The following is a 14510-nucleotide window of genomic DNA, read 5'->3' as shown; positions in this document are numbered from 1 at the left end:
AAACTCAATGTGTGTACCAATTGCCTGAGATAATTGTGAAAGCAATAGAGGGAAGCTGTACATTTTATAACCATTTTGCCAAATGCATTGGCTTAATCAAAGTCAATTTTACAGGCAGTTCTGATGGAAAACTCACAAAATATTATAGTACTTCATGGTCTCTTACTATATTAAGGAGCATTATTCCTTATTTATTGAAAGGTTTATATAGCTCGAACATGACCCAAGGGTATTAAAGCACTTAACAAGTACATAATGATAAACAATAAAAAGTAAGATTACAACACAAAGCGATAAACAATAAACAAAGCATGGGGACAACAGTAAGATAGGAGTAAAACAGGGTCAATGCAGAGTAATTGAGTTAGACAATGTTACCTTGAGGATGTTATAGGCAAATAGAAAACCAAGTGTACAATAAATGAAAGATCTCAGCCAAAAAAAAACTTGCTGAAATGCAGCAATTCAGGAACATAGTGTTGCAAGGATCCTGCTCATACACAGAACTGTGCACAGAGACCTAGGACATCGGTGAATTGTGGTGTACCAGAAACTCAGCTCAGAACCCAGAAAAATCCCAACCAGCTAGCATCAGTGTCACATTAGCTCTTCGTCCGATAGCAAAGCAACCAATGATTAGACAACCTAGAACATGCGACTTAGTACAAACTCAGGAATGGTGGGAAATGAGAACACTCTTTTGTTATACTCTCATACCAGTCCACAACAGGAGTAAAGAGGAGACAAGGTAAAGTTAAAATATTTATTTTAATGACGTGATCTCAGGTGTAGTATCTTAGCCAACATAAGCAGACATATGATTAGAAATAATAGGGTAAGCATTGTTACAATTCCATAAAACACAAAAGGAGAAAGCATATTATAATGCTGGTGAAAACAGGCAGTATAGCACCTAGTTATAACACCCTCCCTATATAGGAACTATGTTTATAAACTAAAGAAGGTCTCTTAGGCTTGTGTGGGAGACCCTATTACCTTTCCACTCAGTAAGAGTGAATCACATCAGGATCAGCATGTAGCTCTCTGCATCCCTGGAAACGGAAAATCTTCCAAGTGTGTGACATCATGGCAAGTGTGGAACAATAAAGGCGCCAGAATCTCAGCTGGCTCACAGCTGCCAAATTGTTATGTCTAAAAGTGCTATTCGATCATGTCGAACAACATCTACCCTGTTATGATAACCTTGACGGTTTCAGCACTTACTGTGCAGACTAGGGGCACAATGTAAGTCTAGAGATGTCAAAAACAAAACTTTTCTCATGTTTAGACCTTCATGAAGCCTAACCTACAAAAACAGTTACGTGCAGTGTCGTGTGCAAAAGCGGCAAAAAGTAAAATGGCGTTTAAACTTCTAATAAGCCATGCTAAAATAACATGCATTCAAAGGAGGCCTTAGGCCATACTACACCCTCCCTTGATCGGAGAACGCACAATAAAGGGGGCAAGATTCATAGAACACAGAGTTCAAGTTAGAATGAGACAGAACCAAGTTCAGAATTTTTGCCAAACTTGATAATTGGGAGTAATAATCCGAATGAAAAAGTAACCAAGTCAGTGAAAACATCCACGGGCGATCATGTTGTAAATAAGACCTTAAAAAAATGTGTAAAAAACATTTATGCATCAGAGAAAAAAGTTCAAGAGTCCAGTACGTGTCTATGAAGCACAAAAAAATCACACTTCAATCCAACAGCGTATAGGCACCATATGTCGCAACTGCCTCCAACAGGAAGTCATTATCATCATCCATGAGCATTTCAGCCATCCAATTAAGTAATGGAAATGAACATACATGTTCTTCAATCACCGGAGCCTCTAGTACCATCAGAGGACAACTCGGGCTTTCTTCGAGATAACTGCGTGCCAGAAAGTCATTGGCCGAAGTCCATATGTTCCAATTGCCCAGAATCCCCGGAGCCGCTGCGCAGGCCATAATCCCGAAACCAGGACGATCTATTTCATGAGCAACTAAGAGACTCATTAGTAGATTAAAATCCAGGTCAGGAGACACCGGGTTGCAGAGACACAAATCCAGGGCCCATTCAAATCCACAATCCAGGCAATGGAAAACAGGTTGCACGCAAGTAAAGTATGAAAACCGGAAAGATAAATCATACGCCACACTCAGAGTCGCCAGAAGAAGCGAACCATAGTATTCTAGCATCCGGTTACGAAGCTGGAACAGCCGGGGCAGATAGTCGTGGGGCGCAAAATGTGCATCCATTTCGGATTAAGCAGATCAATAGCAGTACACCCGCTCCTAAAGCGAGAATTAAAGGGAAACTGCCAAAGACACTCGAAAAAATAGAATGAAAAAAAGCCGGTATAACACCAAATATAGTTTGGAATGAGGTCACAAGGCCAGAACTTACTACTTTAAAACAGTGCGCCAGGCCCATGGTAGACGAGGCATTGACGATTGGGTGAATCAAAGCACCAAAATGCAGGGGGAGATCTGATTTAATAAGGCATGTACCTCAGTACGGGTGTTTGCAACGTGAAGGACGAATGTTTCATGCGCAGATGTAAGGGCAACTTCTTTTTGGGACAAAAGAGCTCTTATTCTACTCATCTTGTTGAACTCTGGGTCGGAATAGAAGGCCAGATGGATACATCGAGCCTCCCATGTGGAGAAGGAAACAGAACACTCTTAGAGCAAACAACACGTTGGAAAACAGTAACGATGTACGGAATTCCCGCAAAGATACCACAGCAATATTCATTATTTAATAACAAATAACTACAGTTTGCGAGCAATGTGAAAGTTGCTTTAATAGCCGGGGTGCGAGTGCCTTTCAAAACACACGCAAGATTCGGTGCCAGTACATTACAAGAACCATGCAATTGCAGATTTCTACATACTAATGAGTGATCTGGTGTGGATGTGCAGTCTTCACCTTTCAAATAAACTTCCTTTCCTTCCCTCAAACACCTATATGTAAACTGAAGATTCTAGACTTCAAGAAGATAAGCACTACCTAAAGGTTCAAATCTACCTATAGCATAGTGTTTCATGCAAGACTCAAATTTAAACAGAGGGAAAAGCAGAGTTAATAACCCATGGATGAGCCAAATTGCCAAATTTACCTCAGCTACTGAAAATGGTAACGTTTCCAGTTTTTCAATATGCAGCAGTGAAAACGTGGCATCTTTCATCGACATAAATTGTTGTTTAACAGTCAAATTAAAAGGCAAAAATAAATATGTCGTGTTCATGTAATCCCTAGGCACTTTCCCAGATTTTAAGGTCTGAAGAGTCCATGCAAACTCCATTATAGAACGCAATTGATTTTGTCCATGGTACAGAACTGCAACGTCGTCTTGTAAAATGTCAACAACAGATGAAACAATATTATCCAATGTGTAAATACGAGAAGAAAGGGTGTTAATGCTATTATCTAAAACAGCAAGTCCTTTTTCTAAATTAGCTTGATCAATAGCTCGGAGCCTAGAAGCAGCTTCAATTTGGGACAGTTTCCAAACCTCCTTATAAACAGCATATATCCACCGTTTAGATCTGCCTGCTGCAGGACCTTTCACGAAGTCATTCAGGTCAACAGTGTCAGTTAATTTGGATAAATGTAATTTCACTGACGCTAAAGTGGAGTGCCTAAGCCAACTTTGGCATAATTTGCCTACTGAATAGGTGGTGACGGAATGGTGACTCTGAAAACGGAGACCTACTCTATCCTCTGTTTATCCAGGGGTCAGACCCAGAAAACAATGCTGGCAGGAATCTGTACTTTTTTGCCATAGCAACCAGCCCTCGGGATTAACGCTAGAAACATTAAAAGAGGAATTTCTTAACGGGGGGCGTGGCTTGGAGGCCGATGCAGCTGGCTGCGTGAGCACTGAGCTCCGCATCGATCCCCACAAAATCCTGCTCTATGGCAGTTCTCTGGATTGCCCGATGACACCGAGCATAATAGGAGAGGTGCGTCCTGACGTGGCACCTGCCGGACAACAAATAAGCTGTGGGCTGAGAGTTTTGAGCAGCTTCTTGGCCTGGGATTGCTGGCGGTGACGGATTCTAAAATGGCGGTGGCGCTGGTGAGGGACGATCAAGCCTAACACTGAGGCCGTAGGGACCCGCCCGGTGGGGGAGCAGGACACACCTGGGTCCGGTGCGATGGTGCAGCAGGGGACTTGCTGACGGGCAGGGTGCTGAGGAGCGCAAGGGGATCGTGAGCTGAGGTACCTGGCGCCGCGGGAGCACTGCATGAGAGCGGACCGTGGAAGGAAGGAGACGAACGCGGAGAGTGCGGACCCTGCGGCCCTGATCCCTGGCAGCGGCACCACAGGGCTGTGAGACGTGCAGCGGAGAGCAGACGCTGGGCGGTGCACGGCGGAGCGGAGGTGACTTCAAACCTGCCTCGGTGAGTGAGGTGCGGCCTGACCTGCGGCCCCTGGCTGTGGAGGCGGTTGCGGGGCCGGGGGGGCGGCTGCGGCCCACAAGCTGTGGCGGGGCAGAGGAGAGAGCAGACGGAAAGCAGAGGCCCATGATGTGAGGACCGCTGGGGCCAGTCAGATGGTTTGGAGTTGGGGGTGCCCCCAATATCAAGGAGACTCGCGCCCGGTCCCGAAGGCTGAGAACTAAATAGCGGAGGTTCACAGAGGACCACGGAGACGGGCAGGTGGCGAGTGCCCAGGTCTGGTGACCGGTGGAGTCGGGAGTGGACTTGATTGGGCAAGGCTCCGAGTTGCCCTGGAGGAGAGGGCGCTGATGCCAGCATTTAACTCCATGGTAGTGTCAGGGAGCAGGATGAGCGGACTTTGAACTGGAACCACAGGAGTGGCACGTAGTGAGAGGAACCAAAGGTAGTGGAGTGGCAGTGTATTGGCCTCCTGTGGGGGTCCGAATCGTGGCTCCTTTGCTCTTGCTGTGGCTCGCCCGTGGGAGTGCAAGACACCGTTGATTGAGGCCGGAAGGCGATTGGCCTGCTTCTGCTTGGGGTTCCCGAATCTGAGCTATTGAAGGAGGCTGCTGCCCTGTAACTTGGGGCATCAGTTTTAGTGAGGGGGCTTTCCGGGCGAGCAGGACACCTGGGCTCGTTTGTGGGGACTTGGCCGCTGATAATCCTTTGGGAGTTCGGAGCATCGTGGCAAACCTACTAGCACCTGATCATAATCCGGAGGTCCAGAGCATGGGGAAACCAAAGGGGAAACAAGGGGGAGGGCCCCAACCGCCGGACAGTGAAATGCGGTCCCAGGCTGCATTGGATGAAGCGGGAACATCTCAGGATCCTAGGATGCAACAGCAGTTTGACCGCATACTGGCGGCGATTGAGGACTCGCCCACGGCAAGACATTGCACAGGTAGCGACGGGGCTGGGTCGCCTGAGAGCAGACAACTCTAAGCTTGTGGATAGAGTGAAACAGGTGGAGGTAACACTGCAGGAGGTGGCGTCGACCCAAACTGTACTGGAGAACACAATGACGGACGCACTGGATCGCATACAAGCATTGGAGTAACGTGTGGAGGATGCAGAAAGTCGGAATAGGTGTAATAATATTCGCGTGGTGGGCCTGCCTGAGAAAGTGGAGGAGGCAGACATGGTGCGATATCTGGAAAACTGGCTGAGAACGGTAGTCGAGGCGGAGGGTTTGTCACCCTTCTACACATTGGAGCGTGTGCACAGTGTACCAGCTAAACCGCCGCAGCCGGGGCGTCCCCCTCGCCCAGTGGTGGCTAGGCTACTGCATTATAGGGACAGGGACTTCTTGCTCCAGAAGGCGCGAACGGATGGGCCTTATCAAGTCAAAAATAGCGAAGTGACTATTTTTCCGGATTATAAACTGGAGATCCAGGGCCGCCGCGCGTCTTTCCTGGCAGTTAAGAGAGAGCTGAGATCGGAAGGCTTTCAATACTCGTCATTCCCAGCGAAGTTGAAAATAATGTTGGATGGTGGCACTCATTTCCATAATACCCCGGAGGACGCATGGGCGTGGTTAGAAACCTATAGGGCTTGAGCAGACCGAACGGAGCGGCACCAGCAGGAGTCCTTTGAGGGCCTTCCCCAGCGCCAGTCACAGCGCCTTCGACGCAAGCGGCAGGACATGCGGAAGCAGTCGCGGTCACAGACTGAGTTGGAAAGACAGGAAGTGCTGGATGTGGTGACGGCGTTGTCAGGGGAACCGGTATTGCAGTCGCCAGGGAGTACAGACTCAGAGAAAGACAAAACACAGTCAGACACTGAGGCCTCGGAGGCGGAGAGTGTCCAGATGCCGCAGAGTGATGATCTGACCTACAATAAACTGTGGTGGGAAATGTGGGTTGAACATATGCTCTGCATCAGTTGAGAAATGTTGTCATGGGTGGGCCTGTGGAGTCCTTTGGGAGGCCACACCGGGGTGGGAAAGCAACTCTGTATGCAATAGCTTGCTGATATTTGGTAGGGTGCACGGGTGAGAGAAGTTAGCTGTGTTTCATTCGGGGATTGAGGCGGGGTTACTATTTGAACGCAAGTGGTCACCCGTTGGCGCTGGGCCCTCCCACTGCTCATAAGGCATGCCTGCAGTGACAACTGGTGAGCTTAGGTGTGTGTTACGTGTTGGAATGGTTTGGTTGGGGACTAGCAGTTTTGTTCTAGGACCTGTTCTTGGTGGGGTGGGAGAGGGGGGTTCGGGGAATGGTTGGGGCATGGGAATCACCGGTGTGTTCAGCTTTGCACAGAGAGGAGAGAGACGGTTGATTTATGACGATGGGGGCAGTGCCTGATTTGCGTTGTATCACTTGGAATGTACGAGGACTACACACGATGACAAGGCGCCACAAGGTTCATGCGTACTTGGTTAGGAGAGGTATACATATAGCATTGCTCCAAGAAACGCACCTCACTAAACCAGAGGGACTAGCATTACAACGTAGATGGAGGGGGCAGGTTTTCAGTACCTCATATTCGGCGTTTGCGAGGGGAGCATTGATCTGGATTAGGGCATGGGTCCCCTTTCAGGTGACTAAGCAAACAATAGACTCTGAGGGAAGATTTGTAGCGATTAAAGGACGTTTGTATGGCAGGGATGTAGCCTTAAGTAGTATTTATGCACCGAATGTAGACAAGGCGCGTTTCCTGGATCGGATGTCTGGCGCATTGGCACATTATTTGGCAGGCCCGATACTGTTGGGAGGGGATTTTAATTCAATAGCGGACGCCACCCGGGACAGGTCACATCCCCCCATGCCAGATTCCCCAGTTCACAGATTGTCCAAATATAGGCTAGATTGGCAAACTAGATGGAATTTGGTGAATGTGTGGAGGACCCATCATCCGTAGGACCGGGATTATTCCTATTTCTTGGCACTGCACGACCTCCATGTTCGACTGGATGCGATATTATGCTCCAGGTCGGTAGTGTCTGCCATAGCCCACTCTGAGTACCTTGCTAGGACACTGTCTGACCACAACCCGTTGTTGGTCTGTGGTAAATAAAATAATTACCCTGGCATAATTTCTAGGCTTAACAATTAGCATGTATCAAATGAGAGGCAGAGAGTCCGTGGTGTCCAAGTTAAAAGGGCTTTATTCCAATAACTCTAGTTAAGGGAGAATCTGTTCCATCACCACTGAGGTTCAGGAAGGGTCTTCTAACATTTAATAACAAATGAACAACATATATACATTTTGTCTTGTACATAGGGCGTAGGAAGGAACGCAGAGCAGAGAAAGAAACAGATAAGAGCATGTGGGCGTACATGTGGGTGTACACTTTATGAGTCATATGTAGGTGATAGGTAGGTGTCATAGGTGGGTGGTACACAGAGGAGGAGTTTGCATGACCAGCTGGAACTTTGCCCTACTTGTGTGCAACTTGGTCATGACGTGCAATTGACGTGTAACTGGGAGGAGAGCTGACTTTAAGTCTAGTAGAGAAGCCTTCAGTGTCAGGGCGACCAGCACATCTTGTACTATCTGATATCTAGAGATATCTAGAGTCGGGGATGTTTTATCTGAAGCAAAGGTTGCTCGTCACTAGGAATCAGAAAAAGCATATATTTCTTCGTTCATTGCATGGGGCTGTGGGGGCTGTGAGCTTTCTATGGATGCAAGCACTGTGATTTACTTCAATGGAGACAGAGAGGCTAGGCCCTATCTTTCGCGGACGGGTTCTGTTTACCCTCCTCACTGGGCAGGAATGTGACTCTGTACAGCAGGCAGATAACTGTTATTCATAATACTATCTTGGCAGCCCTTGCTGGGTTTCTCTCGGCTGAGCTAGAAGCATGCGAGGTCAGAGATACGTAACTGCAGCCTTCAGTGTGTCAGGAGTCATGAAAAACCCTTATTTCAGAAAGTGGCTCAGGCTGAACCACAAAAAAAAGGTTTTGTCGTGATTTATTTAAAAGTGCACAATGTAAATACATGGGCCTTCATGTTAGCTTAACGTTTGGGAAACTTGATGACAGGCATCCTAATGCAGGACGTAAATGCAGAGGCCTCTTTGTTCAGGCCACTTAAGGGAAAATATGCATGGGTGACATGCACATATATGTAACACACATGTAACATAGGGTACACGTAGGGGGCATCTTGGTCAGGCAAAATTTCATTTTCCTCATTCCCTCCTTGTCCCCTACGTAACCCTTCAGGATACATCTATATTCATGAGACCGTATAGTTGATCATACAGCATCATTTGTTCGTCCTTAACCCTTTGTATACCTGGATGTGGAACACATGCAGTTGCACACAGGCCGCAAATGGCCGGGCCACACTGCAGACAGAGACAGCAACCAAATATCATAAGTAGGATCAATCCTAGGAAGGACAACACTTTCCATCCCCAAGCAGATATCACACCCCAGAGCCAACTGGACCAAGTCCATGTGCCTGGGTCTTGATGTATGTCATGAGCAATCTTGTGGAGCCTTGTTATCGCTGCATACACAGATGGCGCGTTATTTGGGATGAAAACGCAACAACTAGATCGGATCACGCTACAAGCTCCGCCTCTATCCGCCAAGATGACGTCTAGAACGAGGCGATTTTGAAGAACGACAAGTCTAATGGCAGACTGCTCCTGGGTCAAGTTCGCCAGGGCAGACGCAGTCACATTCACTACTGCCTCAAGAGTCCTTGTTAACTTGCGTATCAGTTTACTGTTTTGGACGGGACCTATGAAGAAGAAGAATCCTTTGTTGAAATCTGTATATTGCTCCCAAGCTGTTTCAGTCTGATCAATCCCTGAGGCATCTGTCTCTCTCTTTACTCTAACATATTCTAGTCGTGAATCTCTATGATAATGGGATGGGGCCAAGAATACAGGTGGCAATAAGAATGCTATATAACAAGTCCCACCCCAGTCTAAGGGCAGATGTACATAGGCTGTCTGACCGCAAATGAAATAGGTATGGCGTGATGTTTTGAAAGAAGAAAGTCCTTCATCATTAAACTCTACTACAACTGTACACTCGCTGTGTCCCATATGTACTGAGCCTTTCTTATTAACACATAAATCACCTTTTGCTGGTAGAACTGAAATAAACGGTGGACCTGTATTTTGCTTGGGCTGAACATTTAACATTATAAAATTAACGGATGCATTTCCCTGCTCGTACTCTTCATTCTCTAGATCGGTTCCCTTCCTTTGAGGAAATCCGTCTTTGTCTGGAAAACATGCTTCATTCATTACTTTATTCAGGTTTCCATATATCCAGCCACCTGGATAAGCTATGTACTTTCTATCTATTGAGGTCATTAAGGCAAACCATGCTCCACATGAACCATTGTGTGAGAACGGCAGAGGATAGAAGGGCAGAACTCCCTTCGCCTTTTGATAAGGTGGCAGTTGGCCACATACCCAGCAATTAGTCGCATTGCTGGTCTGATGAGAATGGTGTAACATTTGAATAAAAGTATTGTTACGCAATGCAAGTCGATATGACAGTTCATGAGGTGGCAGTTCACTAAATGTATGCTCTGTGGTGTTGTTACTGGAAGAGTGTATATGTGAGGAAATAGGAAAGAAAACATGTAGTAATAAACTGACACAGATTATAACAATGCACAGAATAAAAAGAATGATCAAAGTAACTATACATCTACTGCGTAATAGTTTGCAGTATTTTTCTCTCATGTTTCTTTTCTTACTATTCTTGTATGTGATCTTATACATGTCAGAAATCTTAGTCTAACCGATTCACCACCGAGTGGACTTAGACAACTAAACTACGTCTGACCTACTAGATCTTAACTTAGATTTATACTCCTGCTGTGGAGTCTTTTCTAGTAAAAGCGGCGCAAGCGGCGCAAAGTCTGTATTTTTTGTAATGTTTATAGTATCTGTATTAGATTGTCCAAAGTGTCTTTTATAGTGTTGAGCGTGAAGTTTCCCTTGCGTCCTTCGACTTTCAGCGCGGTCCTCGTGGTCAGTAGCTCCAACTTCGGCGTCTTCCAACGTGGCTCAAGGGGGCTTGATCGATCAAAGTTCCGCACAAAAAAACGACGATCCCAGGGACTATGGCGTGTTCCTTGACCTGGGTGTTGTCAGGGAAGGCGGCAGCAACCTGTGAACGACAAGAGAGTAGTGCAGACATCAAGGAAGCCAGGTAATCTGTCAGCATGTTACTGTCAACATCAGTACAGACAACATTTTTTTAGGCATAGGCGTACCCCACATATTTGGCGGTCTACCGAAGACTACTTCATACGGGGATAGGCCTGTTCTGGAATGACCTACCATACGCATGTAAAAGAGGGCAACCGGCATGGCCACCATCCAATCCACGCCTTTATCTGCACATATCTTTGCAAGCTTTGTCTTAATTGTCTGATTATGTCTTTCTACAAGGCCTGCTGCTTCTGGGTGTCTTACACAATGGAATTTCCAAGTATATCCTAACAGAAGAGACACTTGTTTCATTAATTCAGAGGAGAATGGCTGACCGTTATCGGAATATATGACCCGAGGCAATCCATACCTGGGGAAGTACTCGCGCACTAATTGCCTGGCTGTTGTCACAGCAGTATAATCTGGAACTGGATATGCTTCTGTCCATCTAGATAGTGCACACACAACTACCAAGACATACTTGTAACCTCTACATCTGTTCATTTGGATATAATCCATCTGGAGAACCTCAAAAGGGTGGTCAGGAGGATGAAATCCGCCTTCTTCCACCGGAATGCCTTTACCTAGATTGAACTGGCAACAGATCATACTTGTCTATCATTGCCTTTTCTCCCAAGTGTGCTGGACTATGTGCTGTGTTTATGATTACTTGTACCATAGAATCTGGAAGAAACCATGTACCTTTTCCCTTAGTCATCCAACCTTGTTCAGTCTGGACCCCTCCTTGTTCAGTCCATTTCTTTATCTCATCTGCAGTGGCATGTGACTGTATGTCGAGTACATCTTGAGTGGGATCCCTGACTGTCATACATGTTGTCAGTAATGGTACCTCTGTCCTTGTCGTGTCTGTTGGTGTCTGGGCTGTCTGGGCTGTAAGTTTAGCTGTTCGGTCTGCCAGGTCATTACCCTGGGAAATGGTGTCTGTAACTTTGGTGTGAGCTTTGCACTTCAGGATAGAAATGGCTGTAGGTAAATGTATTGCTTCCAACAGGGCTTGAATGAGCTGGCCGTGCTGAATCTTGGTCCCATGGGAGGTCAAGAAACCTCTTTCCCTCCAAAGTACCCCGAAATCATGAACAACGCCAAAAGCATATTGTGAGTCAGTATAAATGTTTACTTTCAAGTGCTTAGCTCTTATGCAGGCTTGTGTCAGAGCGATGAGCTCTGCTGCTTGTGCTGATAGTGTGTCTATTTTTTGTGTCTCTATGACTTTAGTAGCATAAGCTGCTACTAATTCTCCTGCACTCGTTCTCATGCATGATCCATCTACATAGAGCGTTAAGTCTGGGTCTGGAAGTGCAATATCTGTCAGGTCTTGTCTTGGTTTCGTCACTATATTCATTACTTCCACACAGTCATGTGGTGGTGTATTTACTGTACTTGAGGGCAAAAGTGTTGCAGGATTCAGAATATTACAACGTCTGATCTCTATGTGTGGTTGAAATAATGTCAGTTCATATCCTGTCAGTCTTGCTACAGTCAAATGTTGAATGAAAGGCTTGTGTTAGCTGTATACCCTCCTTGGAAAGTAAGTGTCCAAGGTACACCACTTGCTTTTCACAGAATTGCAACTTTGAAGGGGAAATGTAAAACTGTCAGTGATGCAATTGCGCATTCTGGTTCTGAACGTGCTGTAATTAGGATGTCATCTACGTACTGTAGTAGGGCAGTGTTGGGCGGCATATAAATACTGTCTGCGTAATGAGACTGAGCGTGTGTGAGACCGCACTACAGGACGCACGGCTCTAACTGAGTGAGCTGCAGAGCGGGGGGGCGAGACTGATGCACCTCACACAGGGCTCTAACTGAGACTGAGCTCCAGGGCTGAAGGGTGTGTGAGACTGGGCTGCAGGGCCCTGGCTGTGCATCTTCCCAGCTGTGCATCCAAGGGGCAGGTCCCAGCTGTCTTTTTAATGCCTGACTGTAAATACTAGGGCTCATTGCAAGAGCGAAACTCCTGCCAATTATTCTGTTTACACTACGAGGGAAAAACTATTCATTTGCAAGCATGCTCTTATCTGAAGTCAATGAAGCTTTCTGTGCTGGCTGTAAGGAAGAGCAACCTGACCCCCTCCTTTTATAAACATGTCTTTGTGGCTCATCAAGTTTTTTTTTTTATAGTTTTTTTTTCTACACTGCCATCGTGATGTCACCCACAGGGCTGTTCCTCCACCCTTTCAAAACTCTGAGAGCTAAGAACAGCTGCCAAGTGTTCGCGAAAAGGAATTGGGATATGGCCAATAATAACAAGACAGGCACTGCTTGGAGCTCCAAGAGGGAAAAGCCCTCCCTTTACAAAATATCTTTCCCCGGGAGTCAGGCCAAGGTCGAAAAACACATGCGCTAACTGAACTGAAGCAAATGTAAAACGTGATAAAAAGCATCCTAAAATCAGTAATTAATAAGGACATCTTTTTTTTTTGTAACCTAGACACATGCTAGCATTTTAAAATAATTATATCATAAAATATTGTTACTAGCTGAAAAGGAAAAAAAGAAACAGAACAACATGGCATGGAAACACGTCACATTTTACTTATTGAAAATAATATGTCCATAATTTTGCATTGCAGAACCAAGATTTTCATAATGAAGTGTGCAAGCTCTTCTATTCTACCTATTAAAAGGGCCAGATTCATCATTTTTCAAAGAACCATGTTTTCTAATTGAGGTTCAAAAAAAACATGTTGTCTAATTGAGTGGATTAACTGTCATACGCTATACTAAAGGGCAGCTTGCATTGGGAAATAATAATAATGTATATTTTGTAGAACAAATTTAAATTTAAAAAACAACACACGGTTGCATTACACTAATTAAAAGCACATTCTATGATGGGTCTGTTTTATATTTCTTTCTCAACCGTGATTGCAAACCCTTATCTCAATCCGACTGGTTTATTTACAGCTTACCGACCTCTGAGTCAAAACACATTAAATCAAGTGTTCCAAGGCAAACCTACACAAATACACGGACGCATTTGAAATAGAATGTTAAATGAACACTTCTTTACTCTCCATGCAAGATGTTACCATTCAGTCAGCAAACTGACAAAGCACATAGGCAGACCCAGCAACCAATGAAAAAGAAAAAAATCAAACCATCAATCAACTAAATACTCACTGACTTTTAGTGTCAGCTCACATAACCATGCATGTGAGCTACACAGCCATGAAATCGTGCCAAAACGCACTTCCAAACTACGCCAAAAAGACACCTTCCCCTCCACCAATTTCCTTCAAACTACTTTGCCGCAAAACTAGACACTCCCAAGTTTCAGCCGATCCCGCAGACTCAGTTAAGAACTATTTAGCACACCACGAAATCTCGGCCTAAAAGCACGCACAAATCAAAACAGCTCCATTTTCCAAAAATACACATTAGCCAAACACACCCTTCCGCCCAAGCCAAAAATCCCCAAAATTCAGCACACCTGGCCATCCACCTCCTCTACCGCTGATCCAACCCCCGGGCCCCTAGCGCAAAATAATTTCTCAATTTTCAGAAATACGCCCATTGGATAACATGGCAAATCGCACCTCCGCACAAAACATGCTTTTTCCACCACTTCCACAGCTCAGATCCTTTTCAAATTTGGCATCACAGTAGTCCAAGCGATTCCCTAAATCCTCACCAAAAAGCAACCAAATCCCTCCACTGGAACGGGTACGAATTTCCGCTCAAAAACACGCCCCCCCCGCAAACACCAAAAAACGCCAAAATCCCTCAACACCTTGTTAAACAGCATGTTAAAACAAATACTGCCCTCTCAATACAAGATATTAACCCTTTGGCAGCTGAAGTACAATCTTTCCCCAATGACTGCAGTACATGGGAAAGTCATGAACTCATCTCTCCACGTTATCACATAACACGTACGCACATCTTCAAAAACGTTTTCTCCAAGCACTTGAAAGAGA

General features: G+C 45.6%; 1 protein-coding gene across 1 annotated transcript in view; it reads right to left on the bottom strand.

Annotated features, from left to right (window-relative positions):
• Positions 1-14510, bottom strand: part of LOC144820014 (protein NLRC3-like) — a 548927-nt gene that overhangs the window by 131073 nt on the left and 403344 nt on the right. The window lies entirely within an intron of this gene.

Source organism: Lissotriton helveticus, chromosome 1_1 (genome assembly GCF_964261635.1).
Source record: "Lissotriton helveticus chromosome 1_1, aLisHel1.1, whole genome shotgun sequence".
Lineage (NCBI taxonomy): Eukaryota > Metazoa > Chordata > Amphibia > Caudata > Salamandridae > Lissotriton > Lissotriton helveticus.
This window is presented reverse-complemented; position numbering and strand designations above follow the sequence as displayed.